Source organism: Balaenoptera ricei, chromosome 2 (assembly GCF_028023285.1).
Source record: "Balaenoptera ricei isolate mBalRic1 chromosome 2, mBalRic1.hap2, whole genome shotgun sequence".
Taxonomy (NCBI): domain Eukaryota; kingdom Metazoa; phylum Chordata; class Mammalia; order Artiodactyla; family Balaenopteridae; genus Balaenoptera; species Balaenoptera ricei.
Window position 1 is genome coordinate 159,285,147 of NC_082640.1, and position 26,051 is coordinate 159,311,197.

Genomic DNA, 26,051 nt, shown 5'->3' on the forward strand with positions numbered 1-26,051 from the left:
GTTTCTTTTTATGGCTGAGTAATATTCCATTGTATATATGTGCCACATCTTTAACCATTCATCTGTTGATGGACACTGAGGTTGCTTCCATGTCCTGGCTATTGTAAATAGAGCTGCAGTGAACATTGTGGTACATGACTCTTTCTGAATTATGGGTTTCTCAGGGTATATGCCCAGTAGTGGGATTGCTGGGTTGTATGGTAGTTCTATTTTTAGTTTTTTAAGGAACGTCCATACTGTTCTCCATAGTGGCTGTATCAATTTACATTCCCACCAACAGTGCAAGAGGGTTCCCTTTTCTCCACACCCTCTCCAGCATTTACTGTTTGTAGATTTTTTGATGATGGCCATTCTGACCGGTGTGAGATGATATCACATTGTAGTTTTGATTTGCATTTCTCTAATGATGAATGATGTTGAGCATTCTTTCATGTGTTTGTTGGCAATCTGTATATCTTCTTTGGAGAAATGTCTATTTAGGTCTTCTGTCCATTTTTGGATTGGGTTGTTTGTTTTTTTGATATTGAGCTGCATGAGCTGCTCGTAAATTTTGGAGATTAATCCTTTGTCAGCTTGCTTCATTTGCAAATATTTTCTCCCATTCTGAGGGTTGTCTTCTCGTCTTCTTTATGGTTTCCTTTGCTGTGCAAAAGCTTTTAAGTTTCATTAGGTCTCATTTGTTTATTTTTGTTTTTATTTCCATTCTCTAGGAGGTGGGTCAAAAAGGATCTTGCTGTGATTTATGTCACAGAGTGTTCTGCCTATGTTTTCCTCTAAGAGTTTGATAGTGTCTGGCCTTACATTTAGGTCTTTAATCCATTTTGAGTTTATTTTTGTGTATGGTGTTAGGGAGTGTTCTAATTTCATTCTTTTACATGTAGCTGTCCAGTTTTCCCAGCACCACTTATTGAAGAGGCTGTCTTTTCTCCACTGTATATTCTTGCCTCCTTTATCAAAGATAAGGTGACCATATGTGTGTGGGTTTATCTCTGGGCTTTCTATCCTGTTCCATTGATCTAGATTTCTGTTTTTGTGCCAGTACCATACTGTCTTGATTACTGTAGCTTTGTAGTATAGTCTGAAGTCAGAGAGCCTCATTCCTCCAGCTCCGTTTTTCTTTCTCAAGATTGCTTTGGTTATTCGGGGTCTTTTGTGTTTCCATACAAATTGTGAAATTTTTTGTTCTAGTTCTGTGGAAAATGCCATTGGTAATCTGATAGGGATTGCATTGAATCTGTAGATTGCTTTGGGCAGTATAGTCATTTTCACAATGTTCATTCTTCCAATCCAAAAACATGGTATATCTATCTATTTGTATCATCTTTAATTTCTTTTATCAGTGTCTTATAATTTTCTGCATACAGGTCTTTTGTCTCCTTAGGTAGGTTTATTCCTAGGTATTTTATTCTTTTTGTTGCAATGGTAAATGGGAGTGTTTTCTTAATTTCACTTTCAGATTTTTCATCATCAGTGTATAGGAATGCAAGAGGTTTCTGTACATTAGTTTTGTATCCTGCAACTTTACCAAATTCATTGATTAGCTCTAGTAGTTTTCTGGTAGCATCTTTAGGATTCTCTATGTATAGTATCATGTCATCTGCAAACAGTGACAGCTTTACTTCTTCTTTTCCAATTTGGATTCCTTTTATTTCTTTTTCTTCTCTGATTGCTGTGGCTAAAACTTCCAAAACTATGTTGAATAATAGTGGTGAGAGTGGGCAACCTTGTCTTGTTCCTGATCTTAGTGGAAATGCTTTCAGTTTTTCACCATTGAGGACAATGTTGGCTGTGGGTTTGTCATATATGGCCTTTATTATGTTGAGGTAAGTTCCCTCTATGCCTACTTTCTGGAGGGTGTTTATCGTAAATGGGTGTTGAATTTTGTCGAAATCTTTCTCTGCATCTATTGAGATGATCATATGGTTTTTCTCCTTCAATTTGTTAATATGGTGTATCACATTGATTGATTTGCATATACTGAAGAATCCTTGCATTCCTGGGATAAACCCCACTAGCTCATGGTGTATGATACTTTTAATGTGCTGTTGGATTCTGTTTGCTAGTATTTTGTTGAGGAATTTTGCATCTATGTTCCTTAGTGATATTGGCCTGTAGTTTTCTCTCTTTGTGACATCTTTGTCTGGTTTTGGTATCAGGGTGATGGTGGCCTCGTAGAATGACTTTGAGAGTATTCCTCCCTCTGCTATATTTTGGAAGAGTTTGAGAAGGATAGGTGTTAGCTCTTCTCTAAATGTTTTATAGAATTCACCTGTGAAGCCATTCTCCTGCGCTTTTGTTTGTTGGAAGATTTATAATCACAGTTTCAAATTCAGTGCTTGTGATTGGTCTGTTCATATTTTCTATTTCTTCCTAGCTCAGTCTCGGAAGGTTGTATATGTCTAAGAATTTGTCCATTTCTTCCAGGTTGTCCATTTTATTGGCATAAAGTTGCTTGCAGTAATCTCTCATGATCCTTTGTATTTCTGCAGTGTCTGTTGTAACTTCTTCTTCATTTCTAATTTTATTGATTTGAGTCCTTTCCCTGTTTTTCATGATGAGTCTGGCTAATGGTTTATCAATTTTGTTTATCTTCTCAAAGAACCAGCTTTTAGTTTTATTGATCTTTGCTATCGTTTCCTTCATTTCTTTTTCATTTATTTCTGATCTGATCTTTATGATTTCTTTCCTTCTGCTAACTTTGGGGTTTTTTTGTTCTTCTTTCTCTAATTGCTTTAGGTGTAAGGTTAGGTTGTTCATTTGAGATGTTTCTTGTTTCTTAAGGTAGGATTGTATTGCTATAAACTTCCCTCTTAGAACTGCTTTTGCTGCATCCCATAGGTTTTGGGTCGTCGTGTTTTCATTGTCATTTGTTTCTAGGTATTTTTTTGATTTCCTCTTTGATTTCTTCAGTGATCTCTTGGTTATTAAGTAGTGTACTGTTTAGCCTCCATGTGTTTGTATTTTTACAGATTTTTTTCCTGTAATTGATATCTAGTCTCATAGCGTTGTGGTCGGAAAAGATACTTGATATGATTTCAATTTTCTTAAATTTACCAAGGCTTGATTTGTGATGCAAGATATGATCTATCCTGGAGAATGTTCCATGAGCACTTGAGAAGAAAGTGTATTCTGTTGTTTTTGGATGGAATGTCCTATAAATATCAATTAAGTCCATCTTGTTTAATGTATCATTTAAAGCTTGTATTTCCTTATTTATTTTCATTTTGGATGATCTGTCCATTGGTGAAAGTGGGGTGTTAAAGTCCTCTACTATGATTGTGTTACTGTCGATTTCCCCTTTTATGGCTGTTAATATTTGCCTTATGTATTGAGGTGCTCTTATCTTAGGTGAATAAATATTTACAATTGTTATATCTTCTTCTTGGATTGATCCCTTGATCATTATGTAGTGTCCTTCTTTGTCTCTTGTAATAGTCTTTGTTTTAAAGTCTATTTTGTCTGATATGAGAATTGCTACTCCAGCTTTCTTTTGATTTCCATTTGCATGGAATATCTTTTTCCATCCCCTCACTTTCAGTCTGTATGTGTCCCTAGGTCTGAGGTGGGTCTCTTGTAGACAGCATAAATACAGGTCTTGCTTTTGTATCCATTCAGCCAGTCTATGTCTTTTGGTTGGACCATTTAATCCATTTACATTTAACGTAATTATTGATATGTATGTTCCTATTACCATTTTCTTAATTGTTTTGGGTTTGTTATTGTAGGTCTTTTCCTTCTCTTGTGTTTCCTGCCTAGAGAAGTTCCTTTAGCATTTGTTGTAAAGCTCGTTTGGTGGTGCTGAATTCTCTCAGCTTTTGCTTGTGTGTAAAGGTTTTAATTTATCCGTCAAATCTGAATGAGATCCTTGCTGGGTAGAGTAATCTTGGTTGTAGGTTTTTCTCCTTCATCACTTTAAATATGTCCTGCCACTCCCTTCTGGCTTGCAGAGTTTCTGCTGAAAGATCAGCTGTTAACCTTATGGGGATTCCCTTGTGTGTTACTTGTTGGTTTTCCCTTGCTGCTTTTAATATTTTTTCATTGTATTTAATTTTTGATAGTTTGATTAATATGGGTCTTGGCGTGTTTCTCCTTGAATTTATCCTGTATGGGACTCTTTGTGTTTCCGGGACTTGATTAACTATTTCCTTTCCCATATTAGGGAAGTTTTTGACTATAATCTCTTCAAATATTTTCTCAGTCCCTTTCTTTTTCTCTTCTTCTTCTGGGACCCCTATAATTCGAATGTTGGTGCGTTTAATGTTGTCCCAGAGATCTCTGAGACTGTCCTCAATTCTTTTCATTCTTTTTTCTTTATTCTGCTCTGCAGTAGTTATTTCCACTATTTTATCTTCCAGGTCACTTATCCGTTCTTCTGCCTCAGTTACTCTGCTATCGATCCCTTCTAGAGAATTTTTAATTTCATTTATTGTGTTGTTCATGATTGTTTGTTTGCTCTTTAGTTCTTCTAGGTCCTTGTTAAACGTTTCTTGTATTTTCTCCATTCTATTTCCAAGATCTTGGATCATCTTTACCATCATTATTCTGAATTCTTTTTCTGGTAGACTGCCTATTTCCTCTTCATTTGTTAGGTCTGGTTGTTGCCTTGCTCCTTCATCTGCTGTGTGTTTTTCTGTCTTCTCATTTTGCTTAACTTACTGTGTTTGGGGTCTCCTTTTTGCAGGCTGCAGGTTCGTAGTTCCCATTGTTTTTGGCGTCTGACCCCAGTGGCTAAGGTTGGTTCAGTGAGTTGTGTAGGCTTCCTGGTGGAGGGGACTAGTGCCTGTGTTCTGGTGGATGAGGCTGGATCTTGTCTTTCTGGTGGGCAGGTCCACGTCTGGTGGTGTGCTTTGGGGTGTCTGTGGCCTTATTATGATTTTAGGCAGCCTCTCTGCTAATGGATGGGGTTGTGCTCCTGTCTTGCTAGTTGTTTGACATAGGGTGTCCAGCACTGTAGCTTGCTGGTCGTTGAGTGGAGCTGGGTCTTGGCATTGAGATGGAGATCTCTGGGAGATTTTCGCCGTTTGATATTACGTGGAGCTGGGAGGTCTCTGGTGGACCAGTGTCCTGAACTTGGCTCTCCCACCTCAGAGGCACAGCCCTGACGCCTGGCTGGAGCACCAAGAGCCTGTCATCCACACGGTTCAGAATAAAAGGAAGGAAAAAAAGAAAGAAAGAAGAAGATAAAATAAAATAAAATAGTTATTAAAATAAAAAATAATTATTAAAAAATTTTTTTAAGTAATAAAGAAAGAAAGAAGAGAGCAACCAAACCAAAAAACAAATCCACCAATGATAACAAGTGCTAAAAACTATACTTAAAAAAAAAAACAGACAGACAGAACCCTAGGACAAATGGTAAAAGCAAAGCTATACAGACAAAATCACACACAGAAGTATACACATACACACTCACAAAAAGAGAAAAAGGGAAAAATATATATATATCATTGCTCCCAAAGTCCACTTCCTCAATTTGGGATGATTCGTTGTCTATTCAGGTATTCCACAGATGCAGGGTACATCAAGTTGTGGAGATTTAATCCACTGCTCCTGAGGCTGCTGCGAGAAATTTCCCTTTCTCTTCTTTGCTCGCACAGCTTCTGGGGTTCAGCTTTGGATTTGGACCCGCCTCTGCATGTAGGTCGCCTGAGGGCGTCTGTTCTTCACTTAGACAGGACGAGGTTAAAGAAGCAGCTGATTAGGGGGCTCTGGCTCACTCAGGCCAGGGGGAGGGAGGGGTACGGAGTGCGGGGTGAGCCTGCGGTGGCAGAGCCCAGCGTGACGTTGCACCAGCCTGAGGTGCGCTGTGTGTTCTCCTGGGGAAGTTGTCCCTGTATCACGGGACCCTGGCAGTGGCGGGCTGCACAGGCTCCCGGGAGGGGAGGTGTGGATAGTGACCTGTGCTTGCACACAGGTTTCTTGGTGGCTGCAGCAGCAGCCTTAGCGTCTCATGCCCGTCTCTGGGGTCTGCGCTGATAGCCGCGGCTCATGCCCATCTCTGGAGCTCCTTTAAGCGGCGCTCTTAATTCCCTCTCCTCGCACACCAGGAAACAAAGAGGCAAGAAAAAGTCTCTTGCCTCTTCGGCAGCTCCAGACTTTTTCCCGGACTCCCTCCCAGCTAGCTGTGGCGCACTAGCCCCTTCAGGCTGTGTTCACGTAGCCAACCCCAGTCCTCTCCCTGGGGTCTGACCTCCGAAGCCCGAGCCTCAGCTCCCAGCCCCCTCCTGACCCGGCAGGTGAGCAGACAAGCCTCTCGGGCTGGTGAGTGCTGGTGGGCACAGATCCTCTGCGCAGGAATCTCTCCACTTTGTCCTCTGCACCCCTGTTGCTGCACTCTCCTCTGTGGCTCTGAAGCTTCCCCCTTCCGCCACCCGCAGTCTCCGCCCGCGAAGGGGCTTCCTAATGTGTGGAAACCATTCCTCCTTCACAGCTCCCTCCCACTGGTGCAGGTCCCATCCTTATTCTTTTGTCTCTGTTTTTTCTTTTTCCCTACCCAGGTACATGGGGAGTTTCTTGCCTTTTGGGAGGTCTGAGGTCTTCTGCCAGCGTTCAGTAGGTGTTCTGTAGGAGTTGTTCCACATGTAGATGTATTTCTGATGTATTTGTGGGGAGGAAAGTGATCTCCATGTCTTACTCTTCTGCCATCATGAAGCTCCTTCCTCCCCTGTAATTCTTTACTGTTACTACTCTTTTCATTTCCTTCACAGTGCTTTATATTTTTTAATTACTGGGGTTTTTTTGTTTGTTTGTTTGTTTTGTTTTTCTGGGCCATGCCACACAGCATGCGGGATCTTAGTTCCCTGACCAGGGACTGAACCTGTGCCCCTTGCAGTAGAAGTGCAGAGTCCTAACCACTGGACGACCAGGGAATTCCCTTTACTTACTTTTTTTGTTTCATTGGTTAAACTCTTTCTTTTTTTTTTTTTTTTTTTTTTTTTTATTTATGGCTGTGTTGGGTCTTCGTTTCTGTGCGAGGGCTTTCTCTAGTTGCGGCGAGCGGGGGCCACTCTTCATCGCGGTGCGCGGGCCTCTCACTATCGCGGCCTCTCTTGTTGCGGAGCACAGGCTCCAGACGCGCAGGCTCAGTAATTGTGGCACACGGGCTTAGTTGCTCCGCGGCATGTGGGATCTTCCCAGACCAGGGCTCGAACCCGTGTCCCCTGCACTGGCAGGCGGATTCTCAACTGCTGCGCCACCAGGGAAGCCCTAAACTCTTTCTTGAACATCATCAGATGACTAAACATCCATCTAATAAATTCTCTAACTTGCTTAATGTAGGAAACACTGGACTCTGTTCTTTATATTCAAAACAATCTTTTTTTTTTTTTTTTTTTTTTTAATATATTTATTTATTTATTTTTGGCTGTGTTGGGTCTTCGTTTCTGTGCGCGGGCTTTCTCTAGTTGCGGCGAGCGGGGGCCACTCTTCATCGCGGTGCGCGGGCCTCTCACGTTGCGGGGCACAGGCTCCAGACGCGCAGGCTCAGTAGTTGTGGCTCACGGGCTTAGTTGCTCCGCGGCACGTGGGATCTTCCCAGAGCAGGGCTCGAACCCATGTCTCCTGCATTGGCAAGCAGATTCTTAACCACTGCGCCACCAGGGAAGCCCCAAAACAATCTTAACTAATGTAGGTATTAATCTCCTCTCACCAAGAAGCTAAAAAACTGGTCACTAATATAAATGTGTCACAGTCTGTGCTATGATTCATTATACCTACACACTTCCCTTAATTGTTAATTAAATACAACCCTGTGTCTAACAAAGTATTGTGCTAAGTGCTGAAAGAAGAGGAGTCAGGATGAGAAAATAAGGATTATTTCCTCCATTAAGATCTTGAATGATATAAGCATAGGATGGGAGAGACAAAAAAATGGGGCATTTCAAGTAGAGGATGGGGTAGGATAAAGAGTCATGGTATGTATGTAAAAATGTATATTTCATCAAAGCTAAGATACCGTCAGTTGCAAGATATATCATTATTTTATGTTCCAAAAGAGAAAAAAATGCTGCCAAAATTAACTGTTAATTAAATAATTGTTCATTAATTGTGAAATATCATCAATAGTAAGATGCGTCTCAATATGAGAGATACATCCCAGTTCAAATATGTTCAAGTGTAAAGAAAAAGGAAGAGGAGAAGGGAGAAGAGCAGGAAAAGAACGGGGAGGAGGAGAATAAAGAAAAAGAAAATGACTATTCTATTATTAACACAAAATCCATCTTTTTGAGACTTCCTCAAAACATCTCAATGATATGGAATATTAGTTATTTACTAAAGTTTGCCATCAGGAAGGGGACAAAAAGCCACTGAAAGGAATGGTCACAGAGCAACTCTTCCTTTCTTAGTGTTTCCATTTGCCTTGTATATCTTCACCTATCCCTTTTATTTTTCTATATCACCTGTGTGTCTCTTGTATACAGCATAGTTGAGTCCTGCTTTGTAATACAAATTGAAAATCCTGTTTCTTTTTAAAGGTGAGTTAAATATAACAAAAAGATAAATTTTTTTTTTAAGATTTTTTTGATGTGGACCATTTTTTAAAAGCCTTTATTGAATTTGTTACAACATTGCTTCTGTTTTATTTTTTGGTTTTTTGGCCACGAGGCATGTGGGATCCCAGCTCCCCGACCAGGGATCGAACCCACTTCCCCTGCATTGGAAGGTGAAGTCTTAACCACTGGACCGCCAGGGAAGTCCCAAGATAAATCTTTTAAAATCCACGTACTTCAAAATTCCAATTGACTTGTGGGTCCTAGGTCATGGCTTAAGGAGGCAAGCATAACTGAAAATCACAACAGCAAATTAAAAATCTTAAAAATGTGTAGTTAATAATAATGAAAATACTCCATTTCAAACCTCATGAGCCACTTATAAATGTATAGCTCTAAATGCTTATATTAGGAAATAAGGCCAATAACTGGTGATATAAACATCTATCTGAAGGAATCAGAAAAAGAATAAAGAAAACCCAAGGAAATTAGAATAAAAGACCACCTCCAGTAACATATTAGGCTAGATTATTCACCCAATTCTCTCACTGAAAACAACTAAAAGTGATGGATAAAATTTTATTTCAAAAAATATTAAAAGCATTGAGGAGCTCAAAAGATGGTAAAGGGAATAACCAGACCAAAATCTATAAGAAAGAGATAAGTGGCTTAATAAAACTGTCTTTGTCCTATAGACATCTGCCTAATTCACAATGTTGAGCTTCAGATTTGATGATCTCCTGGCAAAGAACAGAAGTCAAAGTTCAAGACCCACCCAACATGGAAAATCCAACAGAAGGCCTTTCTTCATAAAGCTGGGACACACACACACACACACACCCCCCACCAAAAGTTTCGTCCTCAGGAAACAAGTGAACCAGAAGTAAACCTAGTCCACCCATTGCCACATGGGATCCCCAAAGGACTACAAGGAAACTTGTCTTCCTGTGGCAAAAGAGAACAAGGATTCCTAAGAGACTGTGAAGACAAGCAAGCCCACACACATAATTGCAACCCAAATTCACTTCCTTTGGGTGGTCCAGAATCTCAAAGGATGAATCTAGTCACCAAACTGTAGTACCTGAGGCATCTGCAAAAAAAAAAACAGAGGTAAATCCTCTTGAAGCAATGCAATTTCCTTCTTAGGCCTCAAAGAACACCCACAAATATTTTTTCCAAGGAAAATAAGCAGTTCACAGTCAAAATCTCACATAGGATAAATAAAAGAAATCGAACCTAGGCACAACATATGAAACTTCGGAAAACCAAAAACCACAGAACTCAAAAGCAGTCAGAGGTAAAAAAGATTTGCTTAAATGAAGAACTATTTGGCAGCTGATTTATCAATAGCAACAATGGACACCAGAAGACAGTGGAATTACCTCTTCCAATGACTGCGAAAATAACTACCACCCCATGATTTTATACCTAAAGAAACATCTATCAAGAATGAGGGTGATAAAGACTTTTAGACAAAATAACTGAGTTTACTATAGAAAATCTCATTAAAGAGAATTCTAAAGAAAAAATTTTCTGAAAGACAGTATGCAGATGGAAAAATCTGAAATCTTTAGAGGAATCAAGAGCACACCAAGCTGGAACTGACATCAAATTTCAGAGACTCATTTTCACTGTTTTCTGCCATGTAGACTGAAGAGTAGAAAAGCCAGTTGATAGCAAGAAAGAAAGAAACAGACTCAAAGGAAAGAGAAAGAAGTAAGGTCCTAGTACCATTGTAAGCCCTGGTTCCAGCTGTTCTTAATTCCTAATGAAAGTCTGTCCTTGGAAACTGGGAGACACCCCACTGTTCTTATGTTAGATTCTGCATTTCCATTAAAAATGAAGAAAGGAAAAAGGTCAGAAATTAATGAAATTGGAAACATACAATAGAGAAAATCAAAGTCAAGCACTGTTTTTCTGATGAGGCTAAGAAAATACATAAAATCTCTAGCAAGACTGATGAAGGAAAAAAAGGAAGGCACAAAAAATATGAGGAATAAAAAAGACAGATAAATACTTATACAGCAGAAATTTAAAAGATAACAAAAAGAATGCTTTAAACAACTTTATGCCAAATACTTTAAAAACGCAGACAAAATGGATGGATTCCTAAAAAAAAGAGAAAAACCTTCTAAAACCTGGCTTAACTAGAAACAGAAATCCTAGATAAAACCATTTAGAAAACCAAATACATATCTCCCCCCCAAAACACTAAGCTCACACCTCTCCCCCCAAAACACTAAGCTCACACCTCTCCCCCCAAAACACTAAGCCCAGAGAGTCAAACAGAAATTCAACCAAACTTTCAAAAAATAGATCATTCCAGTCTTTTCTTTTTTTCTTTTATTTATTTTATTTTTGGCTGTGTTGGGTCTTCATTGTTGTGGGCGGGCTTTTCTCTAGTTGTGGGGAGCGGGGACTACTCTTTGTTGCGGTGCGCGGGCTTCTTATTGCAGTGGCTTCTCATTGTGGAGCATGGGCTCTAGGCGCGCAGGCTTCAGTAGTTGTGGCTTGTGGGCTCTAGAGCACAGGCTCAGTAGTTGTGGTACACGGGCTTAGTTGCTCCACAGCATGTGGGATCTTCCCGGACCAGGGCTCAAACCTGTGTCCCCTGCGTTGGCAGGCGGATTCTTAACCACTATGCCACCAGGGAAGCCCTATCATTCGAGTCTTACACAAATCCTTCTGGGAAGTGGGGATGGGGGGGTTAGTTCCCACCTCATTCTTTAAGGTTGGCATAATCTAGATACCAAATCAAATAAGGACAATACTGTAAGAAATAAAAATTATGGACCAATTTCATCTGTGAACATACATACAACAATTCTAAATGAAATATTAAAAATTCAACTATACTTTTTTTTTTTGGCCACTCTATATGGCATGTGGGATCTTAGTTCCCTGACCAGGGACCGAACCTGCGCCCCCTGCAGTGGAAGTGTGAAGTCTCAACCTTTGGACCACCAGGGAAGTCCCTCAACTACATATTTTTTAAAAAGACCATCATGATTAAGTTGGGTTCATCCCAGCAATGCAAGGGTGATTCAACATTAGAAACTTGATAAATGTCATTCATCATATTAACAGAATGAGGACAACCACATGACCATCTCACAAACGTAGGAAAAGCATCTGATAAAATTCAATACTCATTCTTCACACACATACAAAATCTTAGCCAAATAGCAACAGAAATGCCTTTAACCTACAGAGTATCTATCAAAAATCTATAGCAAAGATTTTTCTTAATGGTAAAACATAAGGAGCACTTCCTTTTAAAAACTAAGTGCAATATAAGAATGCCCACTGTTGGGACTGCCCTGGTGGTCCAGTGGCCAAGAATCTGCCTTACAATGCAGGGGACACTGGTTTGATCCCTGGTCAGAGAACTAAGATCCCACATGCCGCGTGGCAACTAAGCCCACACGCCGCAACTAGAGCCCGCGTGCTGCCAACTACAGAGCCCATGCGCTCTGGAACCCGTGCACCACAACTGCAGAGGCCACGTGCCCTGGAGCCTGTGCACCACAACTAGAGAAGAGAAAACTCGCACGCCACAACTAGAGAGAAGTCCACACACCACAACAAAGAGCCTGTATGCTGCAACTAAGACCTGACACAGCCAAAAATAAATTAAATAAATAATAAAAAATCAATCTTTAAAAAAAATTAAAAAAAAAAAACAGAAACAAAAAACGAATGCCCACTGTTAACACTTGTATTGAATACTGTAGTCAACGTCCTAAGTAGCATAGTAAGGCAAGAAAAAGAAACAGTGTAAGCATTGGAAAGGAAGACACAATTACAATCATCATACTTTAGTAACTAGATACTAAACAAAGATCTCTATACCAAAAAAAGCTTATATCAGCAAACAGAAAATGGAAAAAAAGACGAAAAACATACTATTTACAATAGTAACAACAAATAAAGTATCTAATAATTAAATTTAAGAGAAGATTTGAGAGACCTTTATGGAGAAAAAGAAACTTTACTGAAAGATATTTTTAAATATCTAAATAGCTAGAAAAATATACTATGTTCAAGGAAGGGAAGGCTCAATATCATAAAATAAAGGGAATAAAGTAAATGCATGTGTAGATTAAAGCTTCTGGAATCTTGGGCTCATATACAAGCAAGTCCCATTTTTAATAACAGCTTTTGAATTTTTATGTAACTTGACTCAAATTACTCACTTTGATGGAAATTTTTGCAATTGGTATAAACTTATTAGGCACTAATTATATATACTTTTTAACTAATTGTAGCAAGAGTTGATATCACACTTCAGAATTCTGACAGATGCAAGGAACAAGTATGAGTGAGGAGCATATGATCGGTACATGGCTGAGTTCTAGTTGAATGTGCTGTGGTCCCACTGATTCAAAGGTCATTCAGTGTGCACAATCACCACAATGTAAGTTCTAATAACCACTCCTGCAAGTGATGAAATATTGCCAACATTTTACATAACACGTAAAGTTTTCATTCTTGATAATTATCTGTGAACATTGCCAAAACACCATCTCCTTAAAAGTCACCTAAAAATGTAAACATTTATTTTGAATACAAATTCCTCTTACAAGAGGAAAACAGACAAAACACATTCATCATACAATGATCATATTGAGCTCAAAGAGTACCTCTAGTGGACCTACTACGTGTGGTGCTTACACATACAATACCCTTTGTACATGTGAGACCGATAAGCAGTTGCCCAGTTTGCTTTTATAATAGATCTGAACTTGATCAAATGAATTATTTTCTTTAGGTCTAACTTATTCAATTTTAATTTTGGTTTACATAGATTTCATGAGCTGCTTAAGCTTTACTTTATCCAAATTTCCTAATAGAGTATTAAAAATAATGATCATCTGTTTTACTGGTTGCTAGGAGATGATAATACTAATAGTTAACAATTATTGAATGCTTAGTGTGTGGCAGGCACTGTTGTAAGTGCTTTGTATACAGTAAATCATTTAATCATCACAATAACCCTTATCAGGTGGATAATATTACTATCACCATTTTACAGATAGGAAAACTGAGGTACAGAAAAGTTAAGTAACTTTCCCAACGTCACACAAGTAAGTGGAGACGCTTAGTGATTCATACCCAGGTAGCTGTCTCCAGAGCCCAGACCCTCAATCACTATATTATATTTCTTTTCACAATATTTAAAAGATACACAAAATTACTATGGATGAAAAAACTCACCATTAAAAAAATTATCAATAAGAGTTAAACGACAGTTAAGCAATATTAATATCAATACAACTTATCATAGGTTGATACTTCACAGCTATTTCAAAGTTTCATGGCCATGATTAAGAGTTCTGAAGTTGGACAGACCTGGCTCTGAATCTTGACTGTGCCCTTTACAAGCTGTGTGACTTTGGACAAGTTTCGTAACTTCACCAAGCCTCAGTTTCCTCATCTGTAAAATGAGAATAATAAACATCTCACAAAATTGTTGTTGGTAATATAATTATTGCTACATTAGATTGATATGTAAATCCAAACAAAACAACAGATACACAAAATAAAAAAAGGAGGTTCACAATTTCCCCCAGAAATCAGGGCTTTATTGTAAATAACGAAGATGACCACTCTAAGTCTCCACAGCAACTATAAGACTCACATACAAACAGAATACCCTCTAATTCATAATAAATAATTCCCCTGGATAAAAGTCAAATGCCTAGAGGTAAATTACTGAATCTTTGAAATATAAAATACCATATATACATAGAGAAAGAGACAAATAGATAAGACGTTGTTTGTTGATGACTCCCACGAATCCCATTCCACGCATACACTTTCTGAGACTAGTAGTATTCAAGGGGCCCAAAACAGGAAGAGTGGTGTCAAGAAGGAGTGATTCCTGGCACTGGTAGGAAGAAATTTTTTTAAGAGAAAAACAGAAAGAAATAGACATGTCATCAAAGTAGGGTACAACTATCGTTACCACCAAAGAGTGATTGTGTCCCTTTACACCAGGCATTTTACACTAGTCAAAACAAGTGAAACTGTCACTACTGCTGTCTTTAGAATCTCAATAAAATAATTTTACAATGAATAATGAGATTTCTATCAATACCTGCATTTACCAATAATACGTCCATCTGTGATAAGGTTAGGTGTTTCTTTGGTGGGGGTGATTTTAGCAATACAATACAATGACCATTTTAAAAAAGGAAAAATAGGAATTATATTATACAAAAATCCTATAGGATAATTTTTTTAAACAGCTCATCAATACTATCATCAAGGTGAGTCTTTATGAAGGTTACTAGTCTAAAATATGAATTATATTAATTATTAAAATGACATATTACATAAAAATAATTATTAAAATGACTGTGTGTTCATTGTAGCTCAAAGATTTAATAAGGAAAGAACTTCCATCCCCCAAAATATCCCCTTTTAACAAATAATTGCAAAAATGGCCTTCAAATTTTCTTAATAAATTTGTAAAATTATCTGTCTAGAACAAAGGCCATCTAATTTTTACAAAGCACCTTTTTAAAGAAAACTTATTAGCTATATAGGAAATGTTCAGGAAATCCTTAAACTACCTATTTTATAAAAGTTTAAGGAAATGAACATAGGACATGAGGTGCTCGAGGTTATAAGCCAGGACGGAAATCCAAACAAAAAAAATCAGGTCCTTTGACTCTGTATCTTAACAATTTGGAGTTTTTCTACCTGATCAGCATTTCCTTCACTACTCTACTTTCTCTAAATGATGAGAATAATTTTTTTGTCCTTTTCATGAGTTCTACCATTCACGGATAAGGTCAAGTCGGTTCAATCACAACTCAAATATTTTAATGTAGGAATTTTTAGGTAAATTTTTTACCTAAATTTTTTATGTAACTTAGAGAAAATTTGCAAATATCACTAATTATTTACATTTTACCCCATTTGCTTTGTCAGTCTCTTTCCTCCTCACACATTTTTTTCTGAACCACGTGAGAGTGAGCTGCAGACACTATAGCATTTCGGCCCTCAATATTTTCATGTAGTTTCCTAGGAACACAGACTTTCACTTAGATAACTACAGTATAGCTAACCAAATCAGTATTGTGTCAATGTTCAAATTTCTACTATATAATTACAGCCCATATTCAAATGTCATTAACTGCCTTAAAAATATCCTATAAAGCCATTAAATGTCCTTTAAATGTCCATTTAAAAATGTCCTCTGATCTCCCCAGTCCAGAATTCAATTCCGGATCATGTACTGCATTTAGTGGTAATGTCTCTTTAGAATCCTACCATCTGGAACAGTTCCTTAGTCTATGTCTTTTAAGTCTGATATTTTTAAAGAACACAGACCATTTATTTTGTAGAATGATCCTCAATTGAGGTTTGTCTAATGGTCTCTCATGTTTAAATTCAGGCTATGCATTTTTTGTAGGAATGTCACAAAGTCATGGTGGGTGCTTCTCACTGCATCGTATCAAAAGCTGCAAGAGGCTAGTGGGTTCTATTACCAGTGATGCTAACTTTGATCACTTGGCTAAGGAGTATCTGCCAAGTTTCCCCCCTGTGAAGTTATTGTTTTTCTCTTTGTAATAAGTAAATATTTTGTTAGGAACTGTCTTGAGACTACGTAAATATATTCCTCATCAAACTTTTACCCCATAGTTTTGGTACCTGCAGAAGATTCTCGTGCGAAAGTACTATTTTAATTGTTCCAAAATGGTCATTTTCTAATTCCAACAGTTCTACGCCTATTAGCCATTTTAATGAATAACTTTCACTTCTCCCCAACTTAGTAATTTATTCATTCACTTACTTATATTTGTATGGTTCTTATTTTTTCAGTGGGTTATAATCTATAACTATCATTATTCATTTGGCCAGTGGATGCTTCTCCAAACTGGTTCTTGTTCCTTTTGACTGTCCCCACCATTCTTTGACTATCTCCTTACTTTCTGAAACAATAATATGCTCCAGCCTCCTCTTGTACTTTCCCTGATCCAGTTCCTCCTGGGATCAGCCATTTCTCCAAGGAGCTGTGGTTTCCTTTAAGTGGAGAATGGTTTTGAAACCAGCATATGGGAGTTAGGTGTGTTCACTGTAACTGCTTCTAGGCCTCTTAGCAAACAAAGCTGGAATATACACAAATACACACATCTACGCATATGCATACACATATATATGTATACATACAAATATACACATATGTCTCTAAGAGAAAGATACGTAAGTGTATACATGCATACATGTATGTTTCTCTGTCTTTATATAAATAAATGTTAAAAACCATGAGTTCATAACCTCCAATTCAAATCCAGCGTCACAGGGTTCATTGGAGTCTTTTCTTCCTTATATCTAAAACTCCCTTCTCCAACAATGAAAAACCTGGCTCCCATTTTCCTCAATACACTCATTCATTTGTTGAGTCCTAAAATAGATAGAAAATAGTTTCAAAATTACCAATTTACACCATTACAAAAAACAGCCTACAAATTAGGGTTTGTTATTTGTTTACAGCTCTTTTTATCTTGAATTTCAAAGTATAGGATGCTCAAAAGTTATTTGGCTTACTTTCTCCCTTCAGTGTGTTTATGTTATTAATTTGAAACACAGGTTTATTAATTTGTGTGTTTATGCTATTAATTTGTTTATATTATGTTATTTAAATTATGTTATTAATTTGAAACACAGTTAGGTTTATTTGTTTCTGTTTATATTTTAGGGTTTTATCCCAACTTTATTGATTTTCTTTGCTGATTTTTTGTTTTGTTTCGTTTAGTATCTAAAACATTAGCATGACAGTGTTCTCTGATATTCTGCACTGATATCACATGCAATGCTACCAGGGGTTCTCTCTCAACCAGTGATTGTAATACAACTTCACAGTTTAGTAAGTATATTTCCCACAAGAAATGAGCCTTTCTGTAGCCAATCACATGTATCTACCACCATCCCACTGAGGCCCAGCTGTTTTCTGGGAATTACTGTTTCTAGATATAGAAAGAAGGATAAAATGAAATGGGAAAACCCTACTCCAGCAACAGATATTACTTGTAAAATAGTTTTCAAACTATGCTACTTAGAGAGATGCCACAGGGTAGAAGAGGGCAGGACCCAGTGGGTAGAACTCCAGGTCCCTGCCCTGACTTGAATTCAAGTTGCTATTGCTTTTACTGATATAATATATTGAGCTTCAGTCTGAGATTTTGTTCATCCAATTCATTCAGCAAACATTCACTGAGTGTCTATGTTGTCCCAGGCACTGTTGTAGGTGCTTCAGTGAAAAAAAGCCTTCATGGGACTTACAATTCTAGTTGTGGGAGAGATAAACTATAAACCTAAGTAAACTGTATAGTTAGTTAAAAGATGAAAGTTATAGAAAAAATTCAACAAGATAGTTTGCAATATTGTATAGCATGTCCAGTTTAGGTCTCACTGAAAAAAGAAAGCTTCCTTTTATATGAATAATTTTTTTAAGTTTGAAAGTCATTAGGAGAGAAGAAGAGCAATCCAATTTTTCAGTTGGTGCTAACCTTATGTCTACAGGCCCAGGGACAGACCATGAGAAAAAAGTCATAAAACATTTTCCTTCCTTCTTTCACTGAATCTTAGCCAAAATCTAGAAATATTTAGGTTGGTTTTTCTCAATCCAGATCCTCTACTTTGTAAGTAATTACATATCTTTCCTAGATTCTGGCAAAGGGCTTTCCATCAATCTCAAACTCAAAATATTAAATTTCTTTTTTTCTTCAAATGATTTTAGTGGGAAATTGATAGAGGCAATATCAGGGCTGTTAACCACTCTTTTAGGCCTTTAATCCTAACCAAATCACACTATCACTCCCCTACGTTTATAATCAACAAAAGACTAAGCTAGCTAATCTTTCTCAGTTGTGCTAGATCATACCACTCAAATCCTAAACAACTGAGTTTGTTTGAACCTAAGTGCAGAACTTTATAATAACCACAGGTACCAGTTAATCAGCCCTTACCATGTCCCAGGTATTGTTTTAAATGGCTTATGTATATTACTTCTTTTATACTTCAAAACAACCCTACATGATAAGTACCATTAGTACATCCCTTTTATAGATGAAGAAATTGAGAAATGAAGAGGTTAAACAACCTGCTCAAGGTTACAAAGCTTCTAAGTGATAGAGCTGGAATTAAAAAACAGGCAGGCAGTTAGTTTGTGCCATTAACTGCACATATTAAGCTGATTCTCAAAAAATCTTTACATAATGTGTTCTAAATTCTATCTTGCTAGATTTAACCAATTCAGCCTATGGAGGGAAAATAAATCTGACTTCAATGCTGTCATCCCATATATATACTATTTTTCAAAGCTTCAACTGAATACTTGATCACCATGCCATGAAAGGGTCCAATGAAACTATTAATAAAAATGTGACCAGGAATAGTAGCAAATCAAATCCAACAATGTATAATAAGAATTATACACCACAAACAAGTGGGATTATTCTCAGGTATGCACGGCTGATTCAACATTTGAAAATCATTTAATGCAATCCATCACATTAACAGGTTGAAAAGAAAAGTCACATGATCATACCAAGAGATAAAGAAAAGGCATTTGACAAAATGCAACACTCATTCATGATAAAAATTCTCAGCAAGCTAGGAGTAGAGAGGAATTTCCTCAACTTAATAAAGAACATCTACAAAAACCTACAGCTGACATTTTACTTAATCATGAGAAACTAGAAGGCTTCCTGAAAAGATCAAGAACAAGGCAAAGGGACTTCCCTGGTGGTCCAGCAGTTAAGACTCCGTGCTCTCAATTCAGGGGGCCCGGGTTCTATCCCTGGTCAGGCAACTAGATCCTGCATGCCACAACTAAAAGATCCTGCATGCCACCACTAAAAGATTCCACATGCCACAACTAAAAATCCACATGCCACAACTAAAAATCCACATGCCGCAACTAAAGATTCAGCATGCTGCAACTGAAGATCCCATGCATGTGCCCGCATGCTGCAACTGAAGACCCAGGGCAGCCAAATAAATAAATATTAAAAAAAAAAAAAAAAGGAACAAGGCAAAGATGTCTCCTCTTACCACTCCTTTGTAACATCATATAACTCTTAGTTAACATCATTAACTAGGAAATGCTAGTTAATGGAATAAGACAAGAGAAGGAGATAAAAGGTATACAGAATAGGAAGGACAAAATAAAACTGTCTTTGTTCGCAGATGATATGATCATCTATATAGAAAATCCAAAAGAGTCCGGCCAAAAAAACTCCTGGAACTAATAAGCAATTAACTATAGCAAGGTTGCAGGATACAAGGTTAATATACAAAAGTCAATCACTTTCTTATATCAGCAATGAACAAGTGAAATTTGAAATTAAAAATAATACATTTACATTAGCACCTAAAAAATTAAATACTTAGGTATAATTTATGGCAAATCTAACAAAATACATACAAGATCTTGAAAACTACAAAATTCTGATGAGCAAAGTCAAAGATAAACTAAATAAATGGAGAGATAATCCATGTTCATGGATAGGAAGACTCAATATTGTTGAGGTATCAATTCTTCCCTACTTGATCTATAGATTCAATACAGTTCCAATCAAAATCCTAGCAAGTTGTTTTGCAGACATCAACAAACTCATTCTAAAATTTAAAGCCCCAAATGGACCCACATAAACATTGTTAACTGATCTTCGACAAAAGAGCAAAGGCACTATAATGGAGAAAAGATAGTCTTCTTAATAAATGATATTGGAACAACTGGACAGCTACATGCAAAAAAATTAATTTAGACACACACTTTACACCCTTCACAAAAATTAATTCAAAATGCATCAGAAACCTAGATGTAAACTGCTAAACTATAAAACTTGTAGAAGATAACACAGAAAAAAAAAATCTAGATACTCTTGGGTATGATAATCACTCTTAAAATAAACCAAAGACATGATCTGTGAAAGAAATAACTGATGAGCTAGACTTCATTAAAATTAAAAACTTCTGCTCTGTATAAGACACTGTCAAGAGAAGAGAATACAATCTACAGAATGGGAAAAAATATTTCCAAAAGACACATCTGACAAGGGACTGTTATCCAAAATATACAAAGAGGGACTTCCCTGGTGGTCCAGTGGGTAAGACTCCACGCTCCCAATGCAGGGGGCCTGGGTTCAATCCCTGGTTGGGGAACTAGATCCCACATGCATGTCGCAACTAAGAGCTTGCATGCCGCAACTAAGAAGACTGCATGCTGCAACTAAGAGCCCACATGCCCCAACTAAAGATCCTGCATGCTGCAACAAAGATCCAGCATGCTGCAACTAAGACCCTTCGCAGCCAAAATAAATAAATAAATATTTTAAAATATATATACAAAGAACTCTTAAAACTAACAATTCAATTTAAAAAATGGGCAAAAGACTTGAACAGATATCTCAACAAAGAAGATATACAGGACTTCCCTGGTGGCGCAGTGGTTAAGAATCCACCTGCCAATGCAGGGGACACGGGTTTGAGCCCTGGTCTGGGAAAATCCCACATGCCGCGGAGCAACTAAGCCCGTGAACAACTACTGAGCCTGCACTCTAGAGCCCGCGAGCCACAACTACTGAGCCCGCGCACCACAACTACTGAAGCCCTCATGCCTAGAGCCCATGCTTGGCAACAAGAGAAGCCACTGCAATGAGAAGTCCACGCACCACAACAAAGAGTAGCCCCCGCTCACTGCAACCAGAGAAAGCCCGCGCGCAGCAACGAAGATCCAACACAGCCAAAAAATAAATAAATAAATAAATAAATAAATTTCTAAACAAAAAGGAAGATATACAGATGGCAAATAAGCTCATGAAAAGATGTTCAAAATCATATGCCATTGGGGAACTGCAAATTAAAATGACAATGAAATACCACTACACACCTATTGGAATGACTAAAATCCAGAACACTGACAACACCAAATTCTGGCAAGGATGCGGAACAACAGTTATTTTCATTCATTGTTACTGGGAATGCAAAATGGTACAGCCACTTTGGAAGAGTTTGGCAGCTTCTTACAAAACTAAACGTATTGTTACCTTACAATCCAGCAATTCCCTCCTCCCAGGTATTTACCCAAAGGAGCTGAAAACTCCACACAAAAACCTGCACATGGTTGTTTATAAAAGCTTACTTCATAACTGCCAAAACTTGGAAACAACCAAGATGTCCTTTAACAGATGACTGGATAAATAGTAAACTGTGATACATCTAAAGAATGGAATAATATTCAGCACTAAAAAGAAATGAGTTATCAAGCCATGAAAAGACATGGGGAAACCTTAAGTGCATATTACTAAGTGAAAGAAGCCAATCTAAACATACTGTATGATTCCAACTCTATGACATTCTGGAAAAGGCAAAAATATGGAGACACTAAAAAGATTGCCAGTGGTTGCCAGGGACTAGAGGGTTTTGAGGGATAAAGAGGCAGAACACAGAAAATGTCAGGACAATGAAACTATTCTATATGATACTCTAATGTTGGATATGCTATATATTTGCCAAAACCCATAGAATGTACAAAACCAAGAGTGAACCCTAATGTAAACTACAGACTTGAGGTAATAATGATATGCAATTTAGGTTCATTGATTGTAACAAAGGCACCACTCCAGTGCCAAATATTACTAGTCGGGGAGGTTGTGTATATGTGGGGGCAGAGGGAATATATGAACTCCCTGTACTTTCTGCTCAATTTTGCTGTGAATCTAAAACTGCTCTTAAAAATAAAGTCTGTTAAAAAAAAGAAAAAAGAAAAAAAGACCAGACCCAATGAGGATACTTACAACAGGCCAAAAAGACTTCTCTCCAGGATCAAGTAGGCATGGAACCATATATGTTTGCCCTTTGTGTATAGCATTTTACCCAGTTATCAACTCACCTACCTGAACTATCAAGAAACCCACATTTTGGGTGGAGGTAGAGAAAGGGATGAAAGGGATGAAGAAGTACATACCTCCAGTTAGAAAATATACAAGCTGCAGCGATATAACATACAGCATAAGGAATATGGTCAATAATATTATAGGACTTCCCAGGTGGCACAGTGGTTAAGAATCTGTCTGCCAATGCAGAGGACAAGGGTTCAATCCCTGGTCCAGGAAGATCCCACATGCCGCAGAGCAACTAAGCCCATGTGCCACAACTACTGAGCCTGCACTCTAGAGCCCACAAGCCACAACCACCGACCCCATGTGCCACAACTACTGAAGCCTGCATGCCTAGAGTCCATGCTCCGCAGCAAGAGAACCCACAATGAGAAGCCCTCACACTGCAACCAAGAGTAGCCCCCGCTCGCCTCAACTAGAGAAAGCCTGCATGTAGCAACGAAGACCCAACACAGCCAAAAATAAATAAATTAATCAATTAAATACATTTTAAAAATATATTACAATAACTTTGTATAGGGACTAGACTTATCGTGGTGATCATTTCATAACGTACGCAAGTATCAAATCACTATGCAGTATACCTGAAGCTAATGTAATACTGTTTGTCAGCTATATTTCAATTAAAAAAGAAACACATGTTTCTAAATCTTAATCCAAAAACATGTCTCAAAAGAGTAACAGTTCCTCTTCCTATATTAGACAAAAACATCTAAGTGCTGCTTCTTAATTCTAGAATTATTTTTTAATGCAGTTTGTAAAAAACATTGTAATTTGAACCAGAAAACATATCATATGAATTGGGGACCAATTATAGGACAGATACTCTTCTAGACTGTGGAAATAAGGCAGAGAATGAACCAAAGTCCCTATCCTCCTGGTGGTGTATTCTATTTGGGGAGACTGTGAAAATAATAAAGAAACAAATATATAATATGTTATGTTATGAAGAAAAATCAAACATGGTGAGAGGAAAGAAAGTGTTGGGGTTGGAGGGTAGCTAGAAAGGACTCTCTTTTAAATAAAGTGGTAAAGGAAGGCTTTGCTCATTAGGTTATACTTGAGTAGACAATTCTGAAGGTATTGAGTAGCGAGAGGGTAAGCCCAAGTAGAGAGGTGGGAGAGAACATTCCAGGTCAAAGGAACAAGTGCACCAGTCCTGAGGCAGAACTATGTTCCCTGTGCTAGAGAAGAGCAAGGAGATGATGTGGCTGCAGCTCCCACAGTGAAGGGAAGGTAGAAACTGAAGTCAGAAAGGAAGCCAAGTGCTTCAAAGGGTTTCACAGGATATTTGGTCTATTTATCAGAAATACAATAAATCTTGGTCTTCTGTTCTTAATAAGACAAGCCACTGGAAGGTTCTGAGCAGAGGAATAAAGAGATTCATATTTTTAAAGGATCATTTTGGTTACTGTAGGTAAACAGATCATAAAGCTGGAACTAGTTAGGAGGCTATTAAACTAATCCAGGTGAGGCGTGATAGTGGCTTGGACCAGAGTGATAGCAGTGGAGATAAGATAGGTCAGAGAGATAGGTAGTCCACTTTCTATCTGTGCCCTCAGCTCAAGAAGAGACCACACCTGGAGCAGCAGTTGCATGAGAAATCATCAAATGAATAAATTTACAATAATCCACAGTCATTTTCCAGGACATGTATCTTAAGATATATCTTAAGAATGGAGCTGACAGGATTTTGCTGATGAATTGAATGTACAGAGTGAGAGAAAGTGAAGAATGAAAAATGACCTTAAGGTTGCTGGGCTGAGCAATCGCAAGAATGGAGTTGCCATTTACTGTGATGCAGAAGACAGAAGGTGGAGTAGGCTGAAGGGGGTAAATCAGAAGTTTGGTTGTTAAGCCTGACAAAATGTAGAAGTTTACAAATGAGATAGTTATATATTGTAACTATTGGTATATGTCATGTCCTATAGAGCTTAGATACCTTGAGAGCAGAGTTCACGGTTTATAGTTGTACAATAGTAAAAAGGCCTACCATTCACTGAACACATTTGTCAATTAGAGCTCATTTAATCCTTCTATTATTGCTTCTATTATTAGTATATAACACATGGGAAAATTCTGGTTCAGAGATATTAAATAATTCTATTCATCCTTCAGAGCTCTGGTCAAATATCACTTCCTCAAAGTAGCTATCCTTGACCACCCCCATCATCTGAACTAAATCTCTATAATAAGCTCATAATACCCTGTACGTCTCCTCTACTGTCACGTTCTTGGTATCTCTCCTCCCTACAAGAATATAAGCTGCATGAAGGCAGGATACCCATACATCAAGTTCACTACAACGATTAATATATGCTTTAAATCGTTTATAATATTGCTTTATTATTTTTTAAAATAAATTTATTTATTTATTTATTCATTCATTCATTTTTGGCTGCGTTGGGTCTTTGTTGCTGCACACGGGCTTTTCTCTAGTTGCGGCAAGCGGGGCTACCCTTCATTGCGGTGTGCAGGCTTCTCATTGTGGTGGTTTCTCTTGTTGCGGAGCATGGGGTCTAGAGCACTGTCTTAGTAGTTGTGACACACAGGCTTAGTTGCTCTGCGGCCTGTGGGATCTTCCCAGCCCAGGGCTCGAACCCATGTCCCCTGCACTGGCAGGTGGATTCTTAACCACTGTGCCACCAGGGAAGCCCTGCTTTATTATTATAAATTATTAATATTATTTAATAAATGACTTAATAAGTAGAGACATCCATTACAACTTATTATAGAGTAGATCAGACCAATTCTCTTGGCAAGATAAACTATAAAAACAAAAAAAACTAAAGAAGGCAGCCGGGATGTAAGAAGTCAAAATACCAGGGGCTTCCCTGGTGGCACAGTGGCTAAGAATCCACCTGCCAGTGCAGGGGACACGGGTTCGAGCCCTGGCCCAGGAAGATCCCACATGCCGCTGAGCAACTAAGCCCGTGCACCACAACTACCGAGCCTGCGCTCTAGAGCTCGTGTGCTACAACTACTGAGCCCGTGTGCCACAACTACTGAAGCCCACACACCTAGAGCCCATGCTCCGCAACAAGAGAAGCCACCACAATGAGAAGCCCGCGCACCGCAACGAAGAGTAGCCCCTGCTCGCTGCAACCAGAGAAAGCCTGTGCACAGCAACAAAGCCCCAACGCAGCCAAAAAATGAAAAAAACAAAATACCAGTGAAAAAGGAAATGCATAGTTAAGCCTAACATTCTCCACTACTTTTTCCTCTTGAGGCAACTAACTGCAGACTAGAGCTTTTTAGCAGTCTTACAGGCCTGCAGAGACAGAAATCAGAGTTCAGGGCTTATCAAGACAAGCAGGATTTGAGGGGCTAAGATTTCAAAGAGAAGGCAACCATAGAAAAGTGAATCTGGACATCCTGTACTGTTTTTGCCCTCAGGCTATTTACTGAATTCTAACCTGTGTGGGACCAAGAGGCCAAAAACCAAGCAAAGTGCCTATTTTAAAGCAAAATGGTAAGTAGAATTTTTGGTAGTCTCACAATGCCAGGAAAAGAAAAATTACAGTTCAGGGCCTGCCAAGATGGAGAGGCCCTGGCAAACACCACAGGATTCTATTTGATACCTCTGAAGGACAGCGCTCTTGGACTAAGGGGAAACTGGATTTAAACCGGCCCTTAGGAGGCTTAA

General features: G+C 38.2%; 1 protein-coding gene across 11 annotated transcripts in view; it reads right to left on the reverse strand.

Annotated features, from left to right (window-relative positions):
• NUMB (NUMB endocytic adaptor protein) overlaps positions 1–26,051 on the reverse strand; it is a 183,824-nt gene that overhangs the window by 89,706 nt on the left and 68,067 nt on the right. For 10 of the 11 annotated variants that reach the window (XM_059914589.1, XM_059914591.1, XM_059914588.1 and 7 more), the window contains one exon: positions 13,842–13,926. The exons of the other annotated variant lie outside the window; for it this stretch is intronic. The gene's annotated coding sequence lies outside the window, so the exon portion shown is untranslated. The remainder of the gene's footprint in view (positions 1–13,841; positions 13,927–26,051) is intronic. 11 annotated transcript variants of the gene reach the window in all.